General features: G+C 43.7%; 1 long non-coding RNA gene across 2 annotated transcripts; it reads left to right on the forward strand.

The window, feature by feature from the left end:
- The first annotated feature begins 2,184 nt into the window (after positions 1–2,184).
- LOC111271840 (uncharacterized) lies at positions 2,185–18,049 on the forward strand. 2 transcript variants are annotated; one of them, XR_002687147.2, is made up of 3 exons: positions 2,185–2,458; positions 16,768–17,047; positions 17,347–18,049. It is a non-coding gene; the product is annotated as an uncharacterized LOC111271840 (long non-coding RNA). The 2 variants fall into 2 exon arrangements; XR_002687148.2 differs by having other exon boundaries at positions 16,880–17,047.
- The last annotated feature ends 4,950 nt before the right edge of the window (positions 18,050–22,999 follow it).

Below are 22,999 nucleotides of genomic sequence, written 5' to 3' on the forward strand. Positions count from 1 at the left end.
GCAAGAGATGAAGACCGGATTCTGGACGGGACACGAGATTCTCCTGTCAACTTCTACCTTATGCCGCTTCTTTCCATTCATCTGCTATGCCATTTCTGCCGGTTCAGTTTGCTCTGAGGGTCGCCACGAACCTATAAGGGCTAACCCACGGCCGTCTGAGTTACAAATATGGCCGCTTGCAATTCCACCAGCGGGTGGGCTGCCCGGGAACCTAGTTCCGTCGGTGCCGGGTGTTAGCGGCAGTGTAACGGAAAGCTTCCTGGCTGCTCATGAGGTACTGTACTAATATCGGTATGGCTAGTGCTACTGCGGCTGTTGCCGTTGCCACTGTTTCCGCCGCTGCGGCCAACCGATCTGATGTTTGGTGTTCTGCCTTGAAAAAGTCTTCGTTATCGGAGGTCTTCCTTTTCGTTTCTAATGAGCATTAGCGATGCAGCTGTAGTACTTGGTAGCAGATCCCAGGAGCCATGCTTTGGTCTCGCTCACTACTGTGAAGTTGCTGATGAACCGGCACACGATGACGGAGGAATAGCTATTCAACCAGAGATTCCAAGGAACCACAAAACGAATGACGCCGGATGAAAACCTGCTAACACAAGCTGCTCCAATGGGCTTATTTTTTGCTTTAGTTACTGCCTGCCTATTACTTCCCCGACTCTGCCAGGACTTTACACGTAATAGTAGTAGATGGGAAGACGCGAGTTAGGTAAAGTAACTCTAAGAAACCACAGCGACCGCAAGCGCCGCTGCTGCTACCGTAAGTTCTTAATGAATCGAAATAATATGCGCTTTAAGTAGTAGGGTTATGCGTAAGTTAAGGTATGTAGGAAACTACTTGCTCAATTGCCTGTGTTTCCGTTTGCTCTGCGCCATTCAAGTCTTTGAGGGGCCTGCGCAAGTTGTGTTTTGTCTGGTCAGGCTGTTTGCCTCATCAGAAATGTACGTTTTCCTCATCCGTCGGCTGGACCCCCTTACTGAAATGTTCCATGGCATCAGGCGCCGAGCGTGAGTTTCATTGCGTACCTGGGTCGCTTTCTACTACCTTCAACATATTAGAAAAGGTTTAAATTTTTACAATAGTAAAACCCAGTGAAGCCCAAGGATAACGAACGCTGCCAACAGCAGGAAGCTGACACTAGCAATTTCCGCGTTTTTTTTAACTATATATTTATATATGCTGCATCGAGCAGTGGTTCAAAGGCTATCTAGCAGCGCCGAAACACCCGACGTCAAGGGCTAAGAATGTAAACGGGCGCAGCAGTTGTAATCGTGTACGGGTCATCGCGTTGGCTTGTTGAGTCGTTTCTCTGCGTTGGACGCGCGGGATATTGAAGCAGGGCATCTTATGTGCCTGGAAAGATGCTGTGAAATAACAGGTTAGGTTGTTGTAGAACGTGCAGTATGCCCATAATGAATTGCCGGCATTTTGAGTATAATTCAATTGTTATTTCAGGGTGTTAAGCACAGGTTGAACAACGTCGAATGCTGCGGCCACCACTACCATTGACTTGAAGCTTGTAACCTGCTCAAAGGAGATGCCAGGCCTTCCCAGGGTACCCAGGTTTTGTAAAGGTCCTAATAAAAATCTAACCAATTCCCTTAAATGCTTACATAAAGATAGCCATAAGAATAATGACTACTATCGTATGTGTGTATACTTCCATTGTATACAAAATATACAGCATACAGTTACGCTATTTTACTAAGGCTTGTACTAATTGAGATAACGGAAAGGAACAAGGAAACCCCTAACGGAACATGTACAGTTATTGTGCATTCGGTTAGGTCTAGATGGTTTATACTAGAAATAGAAGTTAAGACTTGTTACCCAACCTGTTAGAGACCAAACGGTTTTGCTAGTAGAGTTATCAACAATATCATATTTTAATACCTATCCTTCCGAACAGAAAACTTGAAATGTTCAACGACCAATAATAGGGAAACCAGTGGATATACAGTTTCTTGTCACGCTTGCTACTTAAGGCTCGGACATATTGACGCGGTCGCCCCTACCACCATATGCTACACAGAGACAGCATACCAGAAACAAGTACGAAGGGAAGACTGCATACGAAATGATATGAGCATCTCAAGACGCTTTCACTCGCGCTCTGACCAATTCCATTACACCGTAACCACTCTCAACTAAAGATTTGGTACAATAACACACACAGTCGTAGAAGCAGAATTAAATGAAATTAGCCATAGCTTCCGATTCCAGCAAAACTTTCCCAGGATGGCTCACTTACTCTCGTTCGTTTTCTCTCGCGTTTTCTTTCTCTCGTATCCTTCGTTCTGTCTACGTGCCTGGCTAAGAGGCTTTCATTGGCTACTACTTCTGCTGGTTGCATTTTGGTTTCTGTTCAGAAAACGGGGAACGCGCGAGTGAAGCCAAAACCATTATGGTCGTGAATGACGCCGGCTGCAACGGTCGCTCCTGTCGTCAACAAGAAAAGACGTTAGTATGCGTTTTTATGAATGAAAAATTATTGCTCATTTTGAATTCTCGTTGACCTGCACATTGATCATCAGCAGTTTTAGCTCTCTTTTTTGTTTGGCTAGTTGTGCTCGCTCGTACAAAATGGCAACCACGGTCAGTTTCCGTTAGATTGCTTGTTTTTCCTCGTATCTTTTTCTATGTATTTGAATTGCTTGCCAATGCAGGCGACGCGAGCCAAATTTGCTTGGTGGGAACGTCGGCAGTGGACCCTTGTATTTCTGATTCGCAAAAGTGAAAATAGCAATAGGCATAAGGGACAACCAGGTGTAAAAGAGCCAGTTTACTAAAAGGTCCTAGTAGAAATCGCGAAAAATAGCAAGGTTGTACAAAGCGGGATTGCGCTTTTGTTTTTTCCTCTACCTTTGCTTCATCCGAACCCCTTCATGGGACTCTGCCCGTATATGTAATGTGATTGTTCTTTCAATGCCCTTGCATGCTAAATATTGCAAAGCTGACAAACACGTGGCGCAAACATAGCAGCACAGAGAGATGCACACAGATGTATTTTATGTATAACCGTGTAAGGCAGAAAGACATGAATATGCTTATGGTGTCCGTACAACCTATAGTTATGTTATATATCAGTATATCAAACCTATCAAGTGATTTGCCTCATCCTGTAATATATATACAGGGTGGGGCATTCAAATTTAGACAAGCTATGGTGGCCTGTTTGTCGTAGATGGCATTTATTTGCCCGCAATATTTTGGTATGAAAAGAAAGCCAGTCCTTTTCAGAACAAAGCACTAAGCTAGCCATGACAAAAACAGTGTAAAAAATTGCTTTCAGAATTTGGACGAATATCAGCTATCATATAATATTTTCTGGCTGGACGCACTTGTAGTAAAAAAGCTTTGTCCTAAATCCATGTTCTACCTTATTGCCACTTTCCATGCCGTTTCGGAAGGACCCACTAGGACTTTTAATATGTAACGTACTTAAGCATAACTTTAACGAATGTACAATTACCAGTATCAGTTGATGCGCGATTATTATTAGTAAACTATTTTGCCAATTTTTTTATATATTAACTATTTTACTAGTTTGCAAATTAAAGAAGGAATATTTTGAATATAATTAATTAGTGGTTTAAATCCTCAATTAACTGCAGAATAACGGTGGATATTTTTTTTTCGTCCAAATACAATTTCGAAGATTATGCCTAAGAAGAAGTCCGGATTTAGATGCCGCGTCCTGTGTATATAGTCGGCTGACGCATTTGTGACAACTAAGGCTCTAGTTCCACATGGTGGCACCACCGCCAGCTGCGAGGTGGACGTTTGCCGACCGAGAATCTTTGTAGATGCACTACTATCGCGCCATATATAATACGACACGCAATAACAGCACATAAAGCAGCATGATCTTGGTGGTCGCCACCAGTACGTATACTTACGAAGGGTCGGAAAGTTGACCGGAATATATTCATGTTTTGGGCATGAATTGTGTCTGGAACTTTCGCGATAGACCGAACCATCGATATTCTCAAGCTTTGACATAGCTCATTATTTGGCAAAATCGTATGCGAATTGAAGGCGCGACATATGCCAAACGAGGAATTTTGCTTTGAGTTTAGGAGCAGCTGGTCAATGGTGAGATTTGTCTATACGGCTATACGGCAACAATGAAGGTTGATTGCTTCGAACGCCCACAGAACCAGTCATCGACCACTACGACAAGGTATGTATCCTGCAGTGTATGAAATCTCTGAATCACACCATGCGAAAGTGTCCAACCGCTTTATGGCTAAAATGTGAGAGTCTGTCGTCGACAAGGCATCGTCGACAATTTAAAAGGCTTGAAACGGATTTGTTTGTAATATTTTGTAACTTACGTTAGTTTCAAAGTCAGGATGAAAGATCGAACAAACTGTTCCCGATCTTAGATAGCGGCGCACTAAGACGAAAGCAGGGATGTACACATAGAATCTGTATTAATTCTGAATATTTATGGTACGACGTTGACGTACGATGACCTTAAGGTAGGAAGCTGGTATCATTTTTGAATCCTTATATACAGTCAAATACAACTAGCAATAAGTAATGGGTAGTAATAGTAACAGCTTTTTATTACTATTATGAAATGTTCAGACACAGTCAGCTAGAAGAGGTTGTTTGTCTTACTGAACACAACGCTTCATATGATTTTGACACTGGAACCGTCCATTGTCCTAGACAATACCATACCACTTACGTCTGCTATTTTTATCAGCACGGTAAAGCAGACGCTCTCGTATGCCGAGCCACTTTGATTCAAGAAAGATATTTTGAAAATTTAGCTGCCATTCAACACGGTTTCAAAGAGAAGCTTGAGTTTTGGCAAAAACGAGGTTTAGAGCCTATACCAGTTCTCGTATCACTGTTAACATGTTGTTTTTCCTACTGTTCAGTTAGTTGCTTAGGCCTTCAAATGGCTCATTTTAGAAAAACAACAGAACTGCTACTACTAATAGCAACAGCAATTTCACCGTAGAAATTCGTTTTGTCTAAAAGAGTAAGTGCGTGGGCAAACCAAAGAGTTTTGTTGGGGCAAAGTGGAGGTTCATTTATTCACTGGATGCTTCTAGTTGGTTTCTACCTCGTGGCCGTTTGACAGTGTCGCTGTCGCCCGCTTTGGCTGTCGACCTTAGACCGTGAGCGGACGCAGAAACAAGCAGGGGGCTGATTGGTGGGACAGAGTGGGGTCTTTGGGCTAACATAGGTATTTTACTCGCGCAGCTTTTGTCAAACATCTCTTTATTCCCAACGAGCAGCGACAGTAGCGCTTGGAAACAGAAAGCAGACAGCCAATAAAAAGGGAGAAACTGGCTAAGTTCCGGCTGCCGGTTCGCTAGCTGCCGGTCAGAGGGTAGGCTCTGTATTTGCCGCACTTGTCCCTATATAATCAGGTCATTTCCCCATTTCAGCATAGCCAACCAGTAATGTTCTTCCAAATCCGACAGCGAGAGACCTCTGCACATTTTCACTGCACTCACACACAAAGCCAACAGAAATAGACAGGATGACCTACATGCTTGGATACGTAGAGGGACCTCTCTGTCGCTTGGGAGCACCGTTCGCCTCCAAGTACACTATGGCGTTGGAGCTCTCCGGAGTACAGCTTCGCATAGCCATGCCATGCCATTGTAAGCTAGATTGACTGCACAGCCGGCCTCGGAGTGAGGTATTGTTTCGTTTGCACACCCCTTGATATAGCTTGTATTTGGAAAACGGTTCTGCAAGGTCTCTTGGCCGCTTATATCTCAGCATACAGAGATAGATAGCTTTTTTTAGAGCAGGCATAACACAGACAAGGGAAATTGGGGGGAAAGAGCAGGAAATCGAGAACGGCAAAAAAGGCCACTTTTTTTCCACTTGGCTAGAGGCGGCAATTCGGCAGAGGCAAAAGAAGTGGCAGTAGCGAGCATGGCGCGGGCAGGAACCTGCCCTTCAAGTTCAAAGAGAAAAGCTCAAGTTTGATAAAAACTTGAACTTTTTTTTACCGCAAGCCCTATGCCGTTTCCGCCCCAATCGTTGTCTACGATTACTAGCAGTACTAACGGCTGTGGCTTTCGGAACTGCTATTGTGCTAGATTTGTGCATTGACGAAAAGGCAATGCCCGAGTGTCGTTCGACGACGAAGACCGTACAGTAGGTCCGGTTGTCTGGATTATGACCCTTGTCCTGGCTCAGTAGGAGTGAACGTAGGAAAAGTGTTCGGCGTTTGAAAGACAATCAGATACCTTGAAGGTTCGTGTGTGTTAGGTGGACTAACGTGAAAGAAAATTTTTGTCTCATGATCTGCCCTTGTCCACGAAATAAAGGATTTTCTAGCCTCTTTTCGATGAACTGTACCAAGCATTGTCGATTTTCATCGGTGGTTGGTTCATTTTGTCAGTCAGTTAGCCATTTATTCATTTGCTACTTCTGTGGTAAGACCTATTTGACTGTGTGTACACAACGACTGGTTAGTTCCCACTTAGCTGTACCGTTTGAGATACGCGATTGACGACATGTTTGTAGAGCACAGCACGTTTAGAGCCTATACATAACTTTTTGCTTTCGGTTCGTCGTCTTGACATGCTCCCATTGGGCGAGCACTCCACCTTGGACATGCGTTTTCCCACATATTTCGACCTCTGTCCCACCCACAGATCATTCAAATACTTCTCCAAACCCGTTGTTATAGTACAAAGGCAGCATCGTCCTCTTCGCGTACGGTACTGCCGGGCCACGAGAGTACTGCAAACCTTGTTTCGAACGTCTGGTCGATTTCGTCAACAAAAACACCGTATATAGATACTTGCATAGGCGCATACGAAGACCCATTTCCATAGACGCTCACAAGAAGGCAAAAGTCAAGTCCCTAATTGTAAAACGAAATAGATTCAGATATGCGATGGGGGGACGGATCGCAGTAAGGTGAACGAAGCGGCAACCGTATGGCAACTGGTAACTGACTGCCGCAGGCGACAATAGAAAATACGAATAAGTTTTGTTAAAAGCTGACGTGCAAACCACTTGACATATGCGAGTTAGATTCGGCCATGCCAAAGGTGGTACGTACGCATTTAGCCTTATGCATCAACCTCGGTGACACTATAGGCTCGGTGAATCGGCCCTGGCAAAAGAGCGGTAGCGGGTCATGGTCTCAAACGACAACCAAGTCCAAGTCAAAGATTATGACAGTGATGCTAGCAGCAGCAGCAGAAGCAGTAGCACGAGCATTCTCGTCAGTCAGTTCCGTCAATGAGGGAGCTCATGTTCGGTTTCGGATTTCCGTACGCGAATACGCTTTTGTTCTCCGTCTGATTCTCTACCATAAGTAAGTGGGCAATAGCGGTAGCCGAGGGTTTTAGGGGGTGAAAGATGTTGATGTTCGAACCATGCTCAATGTTGCGTTATTTACGGTGTGTACAGTTTTACGATGTGGGGTAAGCCTGTTGCTGCTGACTGTTGTCTCTCTATCAAAACAGCGCGAGAACATTCGGAAAGCAGGGGTTTAACAGGAAGAAGGGGAAAAGGTTTGCATAAGAAATAACCTTCGTTAAGCCATTGGGTTGCCAATGTGAAGTAGAAATGTGAGCGGTGTAAAGCACTCCGAGTAACACCAGTTGCACTATTCTTGGCTTTCGTTGCCGTGCTAGTGGTCCTCATCGCTTGGACCGTCTAACTTTTCCTGAGTGTGTAGATGGTGTAAGGCATCCCTGTCGCATACCGACATCGAACGTCTTGGCTCTCGTCAGCCACCGTGGTCTTCGATGTCAGCCTAGTAGTAGGATCTGCGCCTGTGCTTCCGACTGCCTGCTCTGAAGCCAGCTGCTTGCAGTCCAACAATCCAGAAAGAATCGGCACTCTGCTCACGTAAAGACATTTTTACTTTCGACACACGTCCAGATTTTAACGCATCCCTCACTGGCAGCATTTTTCCGCGTACGTCGCTCCCGTAAACGCGCCTGTAGCAGCGTGCTGCTGCTCATGGTGATCATGGTTTCACTATGTTGCAGCTCCGTGGTACAACAGTGCCATGGGGTACGGCCCGCTAACTCTAGATCTGCGCCTACAGTTGAACGAGCTAACGAAGAACCTTCTCTGACAACGATGTAGCGAAATGGGAGCCGACACGGGCGAGGTGACTGGTTACGGACTTGGCGGCAGTTTCGGATCTGGACAAGGCGAAGCGGCGTCGGCGGAATGTTGACGACTGTAGTATTTTAGTGAGGAGAAGGCGGTGAACACTGCCAATGCCCGCTGCGGTTACTGAACAGACTCCTGACGAGCTGTGAAACTAGCATAAGCGAAGGTAATTTAGAAGATCGGGTATCAGTGGGACATGACGTGCAAAAGTGGTGTGGTTAGCCTGACTATGTGGGCGACGGATTAGAAGGTTTGTTCGTGAAATGGGCTCGCACGATGTTGAAGGAAAGGCAAAGGCACTGAACCACGCTCCAGACGAGTATAAAGTAACGGCTTGTAACACGCAAGTAAGTTACTGGGCGTAAGTACTGGGTGAGTAAGTGTACCTTATGTTGAAGAGCTCTGCTTTTGAACGTATGCTACATCGAATCGAACCTGCAAATAACCGACAAATCAAAAGCTTTAATTTTCAATAGTTTGTTTCTTTCAGCGAATGGGCTCATTTGGAGAAACTCAAATGAATTTAAGATCAACTAAACTTGCCTGTGTTAATTATAGGTTATAACATCTTAAATTCATTTATCACTTATAAAATAGCAAGATCTTTCCAGTTTGTCCTGCTATTCCCTATGTGTATTAGACTGAACAAAAAGCTGGAACTTTTATGGTCGACTTACCTGTGTGTTCGTGAGTATGTACATAGTCCTACACGTGTGTGGCTGGTTTATTCACAGCTCGCAGCGTCGTTGTTTGTGGTCGAGCATTATTTACAAGGAAAAAAGAATGGAAAGGCTCATTGTAGGCAAGGCAAATTCAGGGCAGCACAGGAAAAGATAGAAAGAGAAAAGATTTGCAGAGTTACGTCACTATCCTAATCTTCGTCACCGCCACAGTTCCATCAATAAATCTAATGCACGTTGGTGTTTTCAAAGTTTTTAAGCTTTCAATTTGTCGTCGTGAGCGAGCCTATCGCTGCTCTCTATGCCCTGAACGAGAGTGGCTTCGCATCGGCTTTAGGGCACGCAACTATAACGCGTAGGACACTGGCTCCTCATTAATTATAAAAGGGACGCAAGACACATTCTGACCTCCCTGTTGGGAACTCGTGGCCACCCTCGTTTTTCTTGTCGTATTTTCTAAGCATCATCCTATGTTGGTACCCCACCAAACGAAGCTGTTATTTGGCCTAACCGAGTGGCCAGGGTACCAGCTAGCATGCGCTCAGCTGTATTATCCAATGAAGGTCTATACGCCTCATTTGCTAGCAACAAGGCGACAGCGATGGTAATGTTTAGAGGGTTCGCCCTCCGCGAACACTGTTGACGTTCTCCTTTCTTTAACATTTACCGTGGACGCCAGCAACATTTAGCTATCCGGTCGGACTGCGGCGTTCGTCTTTGCAAGGCCTGCTATTCTTCGTTCTTTTACTACTAGAGAACTCACAGCGAAGATCGTTCTCGCATTGTCTACCGCCCCTCTTGCGAGCTCATTTCTATGAGCATGAGACCGCTAGCAGGGTCAGCAACGGTCACGTGGCAATCTCCGAGCAATTACGTTACCAGCCGCTGCCGACGACAAACACCCCACTTGAGAAGTGCTTGCAGGCCGCGCATGCAATCGCCTCAGACCTGCCGCGCACGCCAGCAAGCACACACGGGCACATGCAGAGAGGCACATGCGGCTGTACTCATCTGTGCAACTGTGTAAGGGTCAGGACATGCAAACTTTAGCGGTATAAGTAGAGATGAGTATGAAATCCCACTAGACTACTCGGATTAGTGCACCCTTAATGTATTTCGTAAATTAATTCTCTAAACAGTAGTTGTGAGGGCGGTTTACCGCCTGAAGAACGAGAATCGCTCGACCCATTGCTGCCGTCGTTGCCGCTGTCGTCGGTGCCTGTGTTGTCGCTCACGGGCTTCAAGCTCCTCAAGGCACCCCCGACAACTCCTAGGGATACCGCTGGCCAACCCGCAAATCTTTGGTTCACCAAACGTGTTCTTCATGAGTTCCTCAACGGGTTGTGCTTTCATCCCCATATATACTAATCGCGCCCCGTGCTGTTTTGAAAGAAATACCCAAAACGAACTGAGCGGGCACTGGTACCGGCGGCGGGACGTCGTTGTCAAACGTCACTCAGCGATACGGCTGCGCACAAGTTGTACTGTTGTTGCGGTGGCTGAGCTCCCTATTCCTATGCCGTCATGGTTAAGATGGCTTCAAGTTTTCGAGGCTTGTTGCCCGGACGTTTGCCACCTTTCCATTCTCCGCCTTTTATTCCGAAGTGGAAACCTGGAATGGGGCTGGAACGGGGAGTTAGCGGTGAGGGGACGAGTTTAGCGGAGCTGGCAGTACGCCAGGAGGTGTCACCCACCGAGACGGCGATAACCGTAGGGAGACGCAATGATACCAGCGCGCAGCGACAGTAGCACCGGTGAAGCCTACGGTCAGCAGACGGTGGACGGTGGTAACCACGGAAAGCACTGGTAGTCGATGTACTCCCGTGTTTCGTTCTTTGTCTTCTTTTGGGATTTTTTTTAGCAAACGCTGCAAGAGTAAGCCCTCTCCGTTATTGGAGTGACCTGTCCAGAGCTGATGCGGCTGTCTATTTCTACACCACTGCTACCGCTGTTGTATTGCTTGCCCTTTATTTTAGCAGTGTTCACATGACGTACTGCTTCAGCCGGAGAGTGTTGTATCACCAACATTAGGAGCGACAACAGCTGCCTTTTATGTGCGTCTACTTGTCGTCCGCTAGTGATAACAGCAATACGAGTAGGAAACGCGTACGTAAAATCAAGGGTCGTTGTCATGACGGACAGTCAAACAACTACATACAAGTGAGAGTCCTGTACGAGTTCTGACCTTGTAAACATTCGCGGCAGATATTCATACACATACATGACCAACTAACACAGGTGTCGTCGAATGAACCCTATCTATATTTTGTGACCAGCCTCTGGCTGGACAAATGGGAGACAAATACACGTGAACAATCTTACTTGGTCCGTTCGCCAGCACCACACACTCGACGATATGTGGACAAGAACGGAACAAAGGAACCCGATGAAGTACCAACAAAAGCGATAGCTACGCTGGCAAAGATGGTGGCATCGACATCATATCATATAGAAGTCGTTGACCGATATTGATCCAGTAGCGATAACCTGCACGGATGGGGTAAGGGTACGAGGGCAATACGAAAAGGTTAGATAGGGTCACGGCTCACAGGAGTGTCGAATTGATTTCAAACGGCGCCGACAACATAGGTCAAGTTAATAAGAAAACGCGGGGCTCGTTGGTCATCCAATTCAGAGATCACGACTAGGCTGGAACAAGGTCATTCCGTTTTTTCGTCTCTTTACGAGCCTCTTCATGTAGTTTGTGTTTTCGAAACAGGGAGAGAATGCCGCCGGTACAAAAAGGCGAAGCAGCTAAAGCTGAGTTCCCATAAGAGACAGCAACGATGTTCAACGAAGTTTTATTAAAATATTATAAGAATGGTGGATACGTAACAGAATAAGATTCATATACAGCGAAGATCTGAAACAGGACTAATGGTTTTGGTTTCTTGGACCAGGTTAAAGAATATCCAGGTTATTTGAAAACTAAGGAGTTGACAGCCTTCCAAACCTCACGAGGATATGACGGTTTAGTTTTGTTACTGTTTTCAAGTAATCCTTTCAGCCAAAAAATCCTTACAGATGTTAGTTGAAAGCTAACCATTCGAGCCTTATTTCAATAATTCGATTATAACTGGCAGTCTTTAGCCCTTCTTACTGGCTTCAAAAACATTTACTTACCGGATATCTCACGAAACCTGCTCACCATAATAATGGAATAGGTTCAAAACAACCTTTTGCGATTTAAGGCGAGACTTAACCGGGCCTTCCTGTATCGCATTAACGTCGGCAACCCTTGAAACTATTACTACCTTCACAATTTTTTTCTCCATATACTATTCGTCATCATTTGGCAATCTTTTCCTAAGGGCTTTCGGAAATATGTGGTCCACGTGCGCTAGTGGTTTATAATGCCTAACATGAGACTTGAAACACCCGACACAGGTTCCTTCTTTCCCCAAGACCATCTAACCACGCCGAGATTTGAATTAGCTATGGCCTGCACATGCTTGCTATAACAACGTTGTCACCGAAATCATATCAGTCCTCGCCTGTAATGCTCCTAAACAATAAATTATTAACCTGTTTGAAAGCTTAAACAGGCCAATTGGATTTCACAGGCCTACTGGGCCGCTACTAAGGATGACAAAGGCCGGGTTTGTAGTAGGATTGCATATAAGACACATAGCTCTTCAAACATTAGCGTATACTGACGATGTTTATTGCCAGCTATTAAAACTTAGTCAACGTTAGGTATGGATGGGGCAGTTTGAACTTACTCGTTGTATTAACGTTTCTAATTAGGTAATAAAATTTTTACATAAAATTTTTTAATTCATAGTAATTTATCAGCGTAGGGAGTTCGCATCCATTACACGCGTTGCCCTTAATATGCCAAAAAATAGTCGAATTGAGGATTGAACGATGAACAAACAAATTCTAAGCGAAATTTATCGTCGTTACCAAGCTAATCTTTCTCTCATCAGGGGATTCGCGTGACATGATAAAAAAAAAAAAAAAAAAAAAAAACCTGGATTTTTACACGATATATAGCGCGAGCTTATCTCTTTAATCAAACACAGGTTACCATAGGTACTGTTATACGCTCAACACTCTAACAATTGTTTCTGTTCAAAGACTTGGCTATATCTTCCTATAATATCATGTACGATGCGTGATCAGGTGCTGGTCTCGTACATATCTATGTTATGTTGGCAAGCGAATACTGATGCACTGCAGTTATACTTGAGTTTAACTTGTGCCTATTTTTCAATCAGCCTATTGTCGCTATGAACGCCAAATTGTCAGGGTAATCTCCGTTATGTAGCGTTTCAGTCCCACGTTAGTACATATTATGGATAGTTTTTTCCTACGCTGCAAGTGGAACAGAAAGGTGGGTCAGGCGCCGAACTTACTTTGATTGATGAACTAGATGCGTCTCTCACATCTGTTAAAGACTTGCAACATTTATATGTTTCCATTTGTCCGTCCTGCAAGATAAGCTGACTTCAGACCAACGCAATTAATGCATAAGATATGAGTTTGAGATATTAAATATTGGGAAAATATACAATTACAGTCGCATAATAGAGCCACGTGTATATTACTTGAAAACTTTAAAACTGAAAAAAAAATTCCATTTGAAGGTCATTATTTACGAGCATTGTGTGGTTAAAAGGTGAACTTCATAGGAACATCATATTTCATAATACGAATCGCCAATACTGTTAAATATCGCTATGGCCCATCACCGTGATCATTTATAATAATATCGATATCGAAAACATTACCTTCGTCTACACAAAAAAAATCCATTAAACATACAATTGCTTCGATTAAGTTAAATTCAATTACTAAATTTAATTAGATTTAAGCAATTGTTTACGTTTTGACCTAACCCCTGACTTTCAATTTGTCAGGGGCCCTAAGAATCAGATCTGTTGGATTCTTCAAAACGAATCCAACAGAGATTGGATTCGTTTTGAAGATATGTTCCATTGAAAAAACTAATAACCAGGTTAAATTTTTAGCTTTATTATTATATACATATAGTTTTATCAATACCATGTGTGTGTACCTCATGTTTTAAGTATAGTTAGATCGATCTAAGCTTCAGATGTTTATCAATCATGCATCAACTTCAATCTCGACTTGGTCTAGTAGGTTCGCTAGTTTTGTCTGACGCTCACTCTGTTTTGCTCATCGTCTTTCGTGGCGATATTGTTGATCTATAAAGGTCACATGCAATAGAGGCTGAGACATTTGCTTTCGGTGTACCATTAGTTCGACCGCCGACGGACCCCAACGAAGCGAAGTTGATTCATTCTTGCTAAACCTATGTTCAGTTTTGATTTTCGGTCTATTTTTTTTTATTCCGTTGCCTTCAATACGCTCTTTCGTGTTCCCATTGTTCTGTTTTTCGTTCATTACTCACTAGAGTCTCTCAGCAGTTCCCTCAGTCTAGATTACACATCTCAAAGAGAATCACCATTGAGAGCGTTCTGTCATGCTTTGCACCCGCCTCATCCCGCTTAAGTGTCCCGGTACAAGCTTTAGTGTTCCGAACGTTCGTTCATCCGCCACTTGGCTTGAACCTCTTGTGCCGGCAATGGCTAAGGGCTGGGGGTCACGCATCCCCATAGGCGGTGCCATAGAATAACCAGCAGTGCCCGTATAGCTGCTCCTGGCACCCACCGCCGAAGCTATTTCCCATTGGCTCGTTATGGTCCTTAGTCGCACTCTCTTTGACTCAGTTCCTTGTTCCCATTTTGATGCTACTCCCTGCTGGGGCCTTCCCTACGGTTATTCGGCCCAGAAGTAACATAAGCAACCATTTGTTTCCGGGATTGCCTTGCCAGTCCTGAGGCTCTATTGGCAGAAGCAACCAGCCCAGCTGAACGCTGCTGGGACTAGTGCATCGTAGAAAAATGCCAGATACCTGGCCATATAAAAAATAGAGTAAATTGTCGCAGTTTGAGGCATAGCTTCGTACAAAGCTAAGCTATGCCTTAGACAACCGCATGGCTTTTGGCATAATCGACGTTAGCTGTGCGAACTATTGTCGACTACTTGTAACGGTAATTGGCTGATCGTTTGCTCAAGCGATGTGTAATCAGTATTGAACTAAACGAAAACGGCATTTCGCTACGAAAACTGGGCTTATACGCATACATGAACGTACGTACGTACCGTGTAAACCGAATAAAACAACTACGTAAATGTAGACGAATCGCGGGAAGAATTCCATGAGATTCCTCCTCTTCCTCCTCCTCCTCTTCCTCCTCCTCCTCCTCTTCCTCCTCCTGCTGCTCCTCTTGCTGCTGCTGTTGCTGCTCGCCATTACCGCACTGTTGTAGGCGGTAAATTTGAAACTGTTCTTTGTGACTAATATCGCCAGGCGCCGATCAATCGAGAAGTCGTTATGATTTTGCTTAAATACGATCTAGTGTTTCGAGCTAATAATGAAAATTACAGTAGATAGTGTCTTTTTGGATCTTCTGACTCTGACTTCCTGCATTCTATGCTGTGTAAAAAATCATAAACCGCTGGTGACACAGATCGTGTGATTTCGGAGCGGCGCGTCGAGGTGGTCGTCTTAACACTGTTATTATGAAGTTGTTTCCCCTTTTTTCGCAGTCTTATCAATAGGAAACACGAAAGCTATACAGAAGGTCAAACGAGACGTACTAATGCATACTTAACAGTTAAGAAACCCAATAGTCAGCTTTAAATATTATTATTTTTGTACAGGATTTCTTGTCTACTTTGTGATGCTTAACGAAGTTATTATTTTATATTATTTATTATATAATAATAATAATAATATTATAAAGTATTATGAAATACTTAACTGCTTACAGTTTGTGTTACATTTGTGATGAAGGCGAACTACTTGGTTCAGTTCCTTCGTAGGCGTCTATGTGAAGAAATGTGATCTTTATGGCAGGAAGCGCATCCGAACTCGGACGACCAGTAGATCGTTAAATAGATGTAAATTACGCCGTCCATATTCCACATTTATTCAATCTTTTATTGTATCATTGTACATTGGTTTAACTAACGTAAAATATCACTCATTTTTACACGTAAGCAAGAAATTCTATATGGAAATCAAAGGTTTTGTCGACGTCATGTCCCAGTTAAGACCGATAAGAAAACACTGGGGCATATATGTATATATATATACATATATATATATATATATATATATATATATATATAGCCAGTATTTTTTCTAAACTGTTGTTTAACTTATCGCTGAATATCTAAACATCGGCTCGGTTTGTAATCGTTTGTCGATCTTTAATCAATAACTAATTAAATTATTAATTTTTCGTGTCACGTCGTGTTGCTACATAAGACCTCTTTCGATGCAGTGACTAGTGTTATCAGCTCTGGAAAATGCTCCAGTTGTACTGGGTCTCCAATGCGTTAGTCCAAACAATAAATGGGTCACCGTGCACTGTGTTACAGAGGAGACTTCCTCCGCTACTATTCGAAACTGTGATATCATCGGTAAAGCGGAGCAACTTAATTATAACCGTGTTAATTAAACAACAGCTCTACTTTAGCAGCGATCAATCTTTTGCGCGGGTATACACAAGCATTCCGCGAAATTTATTCTAATAGATTTAGATCTTACCGGACATTGGGCGTTAATTATAGACGACAACATACGTAAAACGTGAGACGACGCCAAACTTCTGTTGGTACAATGGATAATTTATAGATTGCATGGGGTTACGTACCATATTCTGCCTGCATGGGCATGCAGCGATCACAGTCACATCAATAATTAATTTTATCATATCCAGCTTCACGGCCGAAATTTCTTAAATTGGCAAAGTTTTTTTACTACTCAAACGCTCACAACCATATTCGAAGAATAAATTCACCAGCAGATCCAAAACGTCAGCTATAGATGGATCAAAGGCGCCCACGACTTAAACGTGCGACCTGATCCGGTAGCTCGAGCTTCCCCTATCATGTAATAACACAGCTAAATCTTTTCATTTTGTTTGTTATTAGCGCATAACGAGATCAGTGCGAACGGCACCGGGCCAGTCGCTTGCCACCTCTACCTTTTCACTGCTAAACCCAGTGAACGCAAAAAACAAACCACTTTCTTCCCCTTCGCTAGGTATGGCCTGACATTGACATCAAATGGCTTGATCGACGCGGTGAAAACCAAATCCGGACAGAGATAAACGGGAACGCCGATAGCGCATGAAGAGGGTCCGTCCGTCCGTCCGTCCGTCCGTCCGTCTGTTTAACGCAACGTCGGCCCGCGCTAACTTTCGCCTTACTGGTTCGTGTCCTGGCAACATTTACAACAAGAAATAATATTCAGACGTCCTCCTTTAACATTGGTTTAACATTATTTCTTGCTAGTACCCCTTTGCGGATGATTGGCTCTGCTGTTTGCGACGCAGAGCTTTGGTGGTTTTTGGTTATGATTGCGATCCTACAGCCCCCTCCCTCACGGTGCTGATTTTCTTGGGTCAAAACTCCTGGGCCATCATCTGGTTTTGTTTCGTTATATCGTGCTGTGTAATGCCCCCTCTTTCATTTTTGTTTATCTTCCGTTTTATCTGTTTCTCTGTATAGCAACACGAAATTGGAACAACGACGAACACGACGCCGAGGCCGTCACTCCGCGGATTTGGGTTGAGATGATTCTGTTTCGTTGTTGGACATTCGAGGCCTGCTCCTGGTTGTGTTTGCCACCGCTAGCCATTCAGTCGCCGTTAGGATCTCTAGCGATACCATAATCTCTTACTAACGACAGAAAAAGACGACAAAAGCGATAAAATTCCTCATCCTGACTGTTACTCCTTCAGCGCATTTCTTATTATAGAGTGCACTGGAGACGGCTGGCAGCGAATAACTCTATAATCACAGATACATGCGCGTTCAAAGCATAGAAGATCGTAGCATAGCGCAAAAAGCTATCATTATAAGAATCCTAGCTTTGTTATTGCTCGATAGCTACGAACGTCCAGAATGTTCTGTAAAGAAAACGATCGGATCGCACTAAGAGATGTGCGCATGGCGAGAGGGCAAACAAATTGCAAAGATGGCGTACGGTTAAATGACAGGCGACAGAAAATGTAGATGCGAAACGAGGCGGGCATTTGATACTCGATTCCTGCCCCGCAATAGGGAAGTGACGGAGACGCCAACGAAAAAGCAATCCCTTTCATCAGTAAATAGCTCTTGTTACCGTTGCTCGATCTCGATGCGTGAGGCTTGTGATTTCAACTTCAAAAAATAAAGGACGCTACTCAGCGACCAGTGAGTCCTCAACATATTCACAGATATTTCTGGCAATGTCGTTCCACTAGCCATTGGTAGTAGCTATAGATATCATGTATCTGTGCGTGTCTTATTCCTTGCTGGAGAAATATAATTCTGATTTTGTCGCCAGACAACAAAAAAAAAGAAGCTATCTTATGCTGCTGCTGCTTCGAAAGATAACGCGAACAAAATAATGAAATCTTTCATAATGCCAAGATTGTCTAAGCTAATCTATTAGCAGTTTGTTTTGTTTTTTTTTTTGTTTATCTGGCGTTGTCATAGAAATGAATTGCGGTCATAGTGATATTCTATCTGAATCCGTTTTCGAGTTCTAGCGGTCGGTACGTCATAGCTAAAGCATTGATAAGAATTCCGTCGATAGCACACACTTTTCTCAGCTACATTCTCAAAGATTAAAGTTTCTAGGCCTAAGATTGTTTTCATCTTGTTTGCAAGCTGTGTCAAGACAATCTAACCGTGTCGTGTGTTTTGGCGCCCAAAACATTTGTACAGGTGTGTACTTTTATCTAGGTACTGCGCACTCGCTGCAGCGTCTGCGGTCGTTTATGATAGTAGCACTATTGCGGCAGATGCTACAGGGTACGTGACGGTCCGTTCGAACATACTGCCCCGAGAAGTTAGAGAATTGGATGAAGCTCTGCAAATAAAGTAATTCTATCATAGGAAGGCTACCAGGCTTTTAGTAACTAGTCGACTATCATTGCAATAGGGAGCATAGGGAGTGATCCGGTTCTTGTTCGTTCATACTTTGTTCATGTTTGGCATGATATTATTGCAAGTACCCCATTAGTGCTGATATGAGAGCGGATCCAATTGGCCATACTAGAAATACTTAATTATGGATGAACCGGTGTCTTATGCCTGTTACTGTAAGATTGCGTATGTCGGTAGATACGCAAGCGTAAACGCCATACAGGGTGAACAACGCCGGTAGTAGGTAGAAAGATGATACGGGCTTTTCAGTGTCGATGAAAACGGTTCTAAGTTCCAAAGCTCAGTTCTTCTTAATGCAATATGACTTGCTGCAACCTTTTCGTACCCGTAATATCAGCTCATCGATAGTTACCCGGGACTAATGAAAATTGGCAGTTCTCCAATTGCTATAGGAAATCCGTTTTCCATAGAAATAACGGGTTCATCTTTGCTACGAGCTTTCAAGTCGTTATGGAAAGTATTTATCTAAAAGTCTCAGTGGCTGACCTTCTCGGCATATCTGTTTTAATTCCTCTCCTAAAGTGAACCTATTATACAATCTACGTTTTCTTCCCAGTAATCATTTGAGCTAAATCTTCGGAGCCTCGTGGCCATTTACTTCCTTCAAAATTGTTTACCTGCCCTAACCTAACGTCCTGTAATTTTAATAATTTCTGCAATTGTAATAATAATTATGATGATGATGATAATAATAATAACGCTGGCCCAGCTTACAGTTCCAACGTTTCAGAGATTCCCATTCAAATAGATATCCGCCTACAATAGGTACCATATTCGAATATTGCACTACATTCCTATTCTTTGTAGCCCTACAATTGGTGGTTCCGCAACACTGAGCATGTCCTATTGCAAGTGAGCCCTACCTTAGTGTCGACCAAAGAGGCCTACAATTTTCATTCTCTCGTTTTCTACAGTGCTAAAGATGTCACAAGTAGGACGATCGTGCGAAGAGCAGAAACGTGGAAACGAAACGACGCTGGGGCCGTCGTGTCATCCGGTCGAAAAGACGAGCTACGCTTGGTTCGTTTTTTCGTATCGAAAGGAGGAACCTAGCCGTAAGAAACGAGAGGAGGAATAGGGCCGCGGTGAAAACGGCCTGGCAAGGACTAGGTTAGCGGGAGCAGGCCGCGGGAAGGCAAACTCCGGTATAAAAATATATTCAATTGAGGCTGCCTGATTTTTTTTCAAGGGAGTGATACAGACCGTACGTAAATACGTATAGTGAAAGATCGGAAGAACAAAACCAGACGTGAGTGGCTCACTGGGAGGCTGAGGCTGAGGCAGCCCAGAGGAACTGTCAGGGATTCTGTTAGAATCAAAGGGCCTGAACCCTCGAAGGAATAACAGCGTCGGTAATAACGATAGTGGAATTCATGAGTGTTTAAAGAAACGAAAACGAACAGAGTTTGCTTTCCAGTAGAAACATCAATTGTCGGACCGAGTAGCTGCGATGCAACTAGTAAGCATGATAGATATTATACGTAGTATCTACATAGATAGAGCACATTGCTTGTGACTGTTTTATAGATGGCGCTCGTAACTTGGCAGTTTTAGAGAGAACTCGTTGTTTGGTGATATCGGTATCAGGGCGATTTGCTTCTTCTTAACCACATGCAGCTTTTGTGCGAAAATTACGCAGTAAATAAATCTGGCTTCGGTTCATACGAGCTGCTACCAAATTAAATGATGCGTAGATAGTAATGTTGTCAGTCTATTGGACGGCACCGAAATCAGTGCCGGTGAATTCTGGCAGTGCTTGTTCCCTATGGACGCGTATTATATATTCTGCTTAAAAGCCCCTGTGACGCCCAGACAAGCACATCTAATGGAAAGTGCAGTTCTGTACGGTTCTCCTCGTAGGACTCACATACGGCGTACTACTTTGCATTGGAGGAACTGGATATTTTCTTAATAGACGAATGTTATCTAAGTTCGGAACTTTTCGGTTTGGATCGTTTCTGCTGTTGCGCTGCAGAAGTGAAACTGTAGCCATTACCGGCACAAAGCACATATTAAACTAGCAATTATAAACGTTCACTTACGTCTAATGAACGTACCCTATAATATAGTTATTTGACGAATGTCTTTCGTCATGTAGCCTCTACACAACAAGCACTGGACCCTTCTGATAGTTTGGGTTCGATCCTGTCGTGCAGCTTCTCCCTAAAAGATGAACCCTCCCAACGTCTGTGTCTAGAATAACAGTGAACTACCGGCTAACTTGACAACAAATTCTACACAATCAACGCGATTGATGTTAATGGCCAGATTCCTGCACCAGCACCACCAATCAGTCAGTCATCCGTAAGAATTTATTTCAATGAAAATTCCAGTTGATTCTATAATTGGAAAATACGCTGACGACCCGGAGAGGCCAATACGACATTTACTTTCGTGTGGGCTATCCACAGGAGACGTTGTACAATGAACTGAGGCAATCATTCTTTCGCTTCGATTGATTACTTTTAACAGCAAAAAACCGGGGCGCTGCATAAGTGTACCTTGCAGATATCTAAACTCTGCATCTACCTTATGCGGCCGTTTGAGCCCCTCACAACGGTTCGCGCCGACCAACCTACATACTGACAAGCACTTCTGAGATTACTAAGCAAATCTAATTCTCAGGCTATTACCTAACCGTCATCACTTATTACTACTATTATTGTCTGCGGTATACCAGGTCACCGTGTAGGGCCTCCAGGCTAACCGGTTTGCTGTTACCCACACAACTCAAGTATGCCTCGCTTTTTTCTCGTTCCTCATGTATATATCTCTCTTTAATTTTTTTCTTCACCGGTCGGCTGTCTCTATCCGTCCTAACATGCGTCGTTGACTGCGACCTCCCCCTTGGAAATTCATGAGTGGAACATTTATTTGTATTTTTATTAAAGGCATTATCTTGTCATCTCCTTGGCGGGAGCAGCTGTGCGTTGCGTGTTGCAACCGTAAGACTAGTTCGAAGCGATAGAAACAGTGGCTATACGATGGTCGCAGCAAGCCAGCCAGCCAGCATCATTTGTCATCTTCGAAGAGTTCTTCTTTTACCTTTGCGCTTGATTTGCTTTCACTGCTTTCCTTTGGAGCTTTCTGCCCCTACTGATTTTTTCAGTCGTATCGGCCGGAAAAATCTGAACATTGAGCGTTCGGTTTTGGGGAAGCCGCTGCCCTTCTACTGTCGCCCCAGTGCTCGCTTGTCCATGCGACTGCACCAGAATGACACCGTTTGTTTGCCAGATTTCTGTGGTTTGATTTGTTTTTGCCGTAAAGATGTCCTCGATACACACGGAGGGTGAGCTGAAACCCGTTCGAATAAAAACAGTTCGAATAAAAAAAACAATGGTGCTGTACGTTTAGTAACTGGGGTTCTCGATATACATTATGGGTCGTATGATGTTTTCTTGTAGTTTTCACGACAGTATGACTATTAAGCGGCATTTGTGGGCGCTTTCGGGGCAAAAGCTAGCCGGAGTAACCCGCGAGTTGGGTCAGAATTGCAACGACTATAACACTAACAAAAACGGATAACACTCTGTATGTTGTCAACAGTAATCCCACGGTGGCTCTCTGACCTAACATGTCCCATTAATCTGGTTTCTTAGCCAATGTATGGCACACCACTTATGGTTTGTGTACGGTTCGTTGGCTAATTGGCATCGTTAAGTTTACCGAGGCGGCAGCAAGTGGTTGGACACCAGTTGAACGTACTCTGATAAATATAATGTGTATTCTATGTACATTTTGGTGCCACATATAACTCCGAATGTCTATGGCTTTCTTTTTTGAACTATTAAGCTCCAGTCACTATACCTGGCCCCCACGTGATTTATCATGTTTACTCAACCTTCGCCTAAATGGTTTGTTAAGGCCTGAAGGCCAAGAGAAGTATGACTAACGACAACCATATTAGTGAAACAGTCTTAAGCGTTATAAGCCATCTTAGGCATATAGAAGTAGGCGGACAATTATGATATAGGCATTCACAATAGTCTTGGTTCAGAGTGCGCATTTAGTATCCTGCCGAGAAATCTCGGGACAGGGTAAACATGGTTCTCCATTTTCGCGGTCGTGCTGAGTCACTATTACTGAACGTTCAGCATCTTCTCAAATGTCATTCATACACCTGTTTGCCCTGTGTGTTATTTTAGCTTCAAGATATGACGCCAGAAATGAAAAGACGGGCTTCGAAATACAGCAAATGACATATACTATGACACAAACTGCAAACCGT

The sequence above is a fragment of the Varroa jacobsoni genome, unplaced genomic scaffold, assembly GCF_002532875.2.
Source record: "Varroa jacobsoni isolate VJ856 unplaced genomic scaffold, vjacob_1.0 contig01110, whole genome shotgun sequence".
In the NCBI taxonomy this organism is placed as follows: domain Eukaryota; kingdom Metazoa; phylum Arthropoda; class Arachnida; order Mesostigmata; family Varroidae; genus Varroa; species Varroa jacobsoni.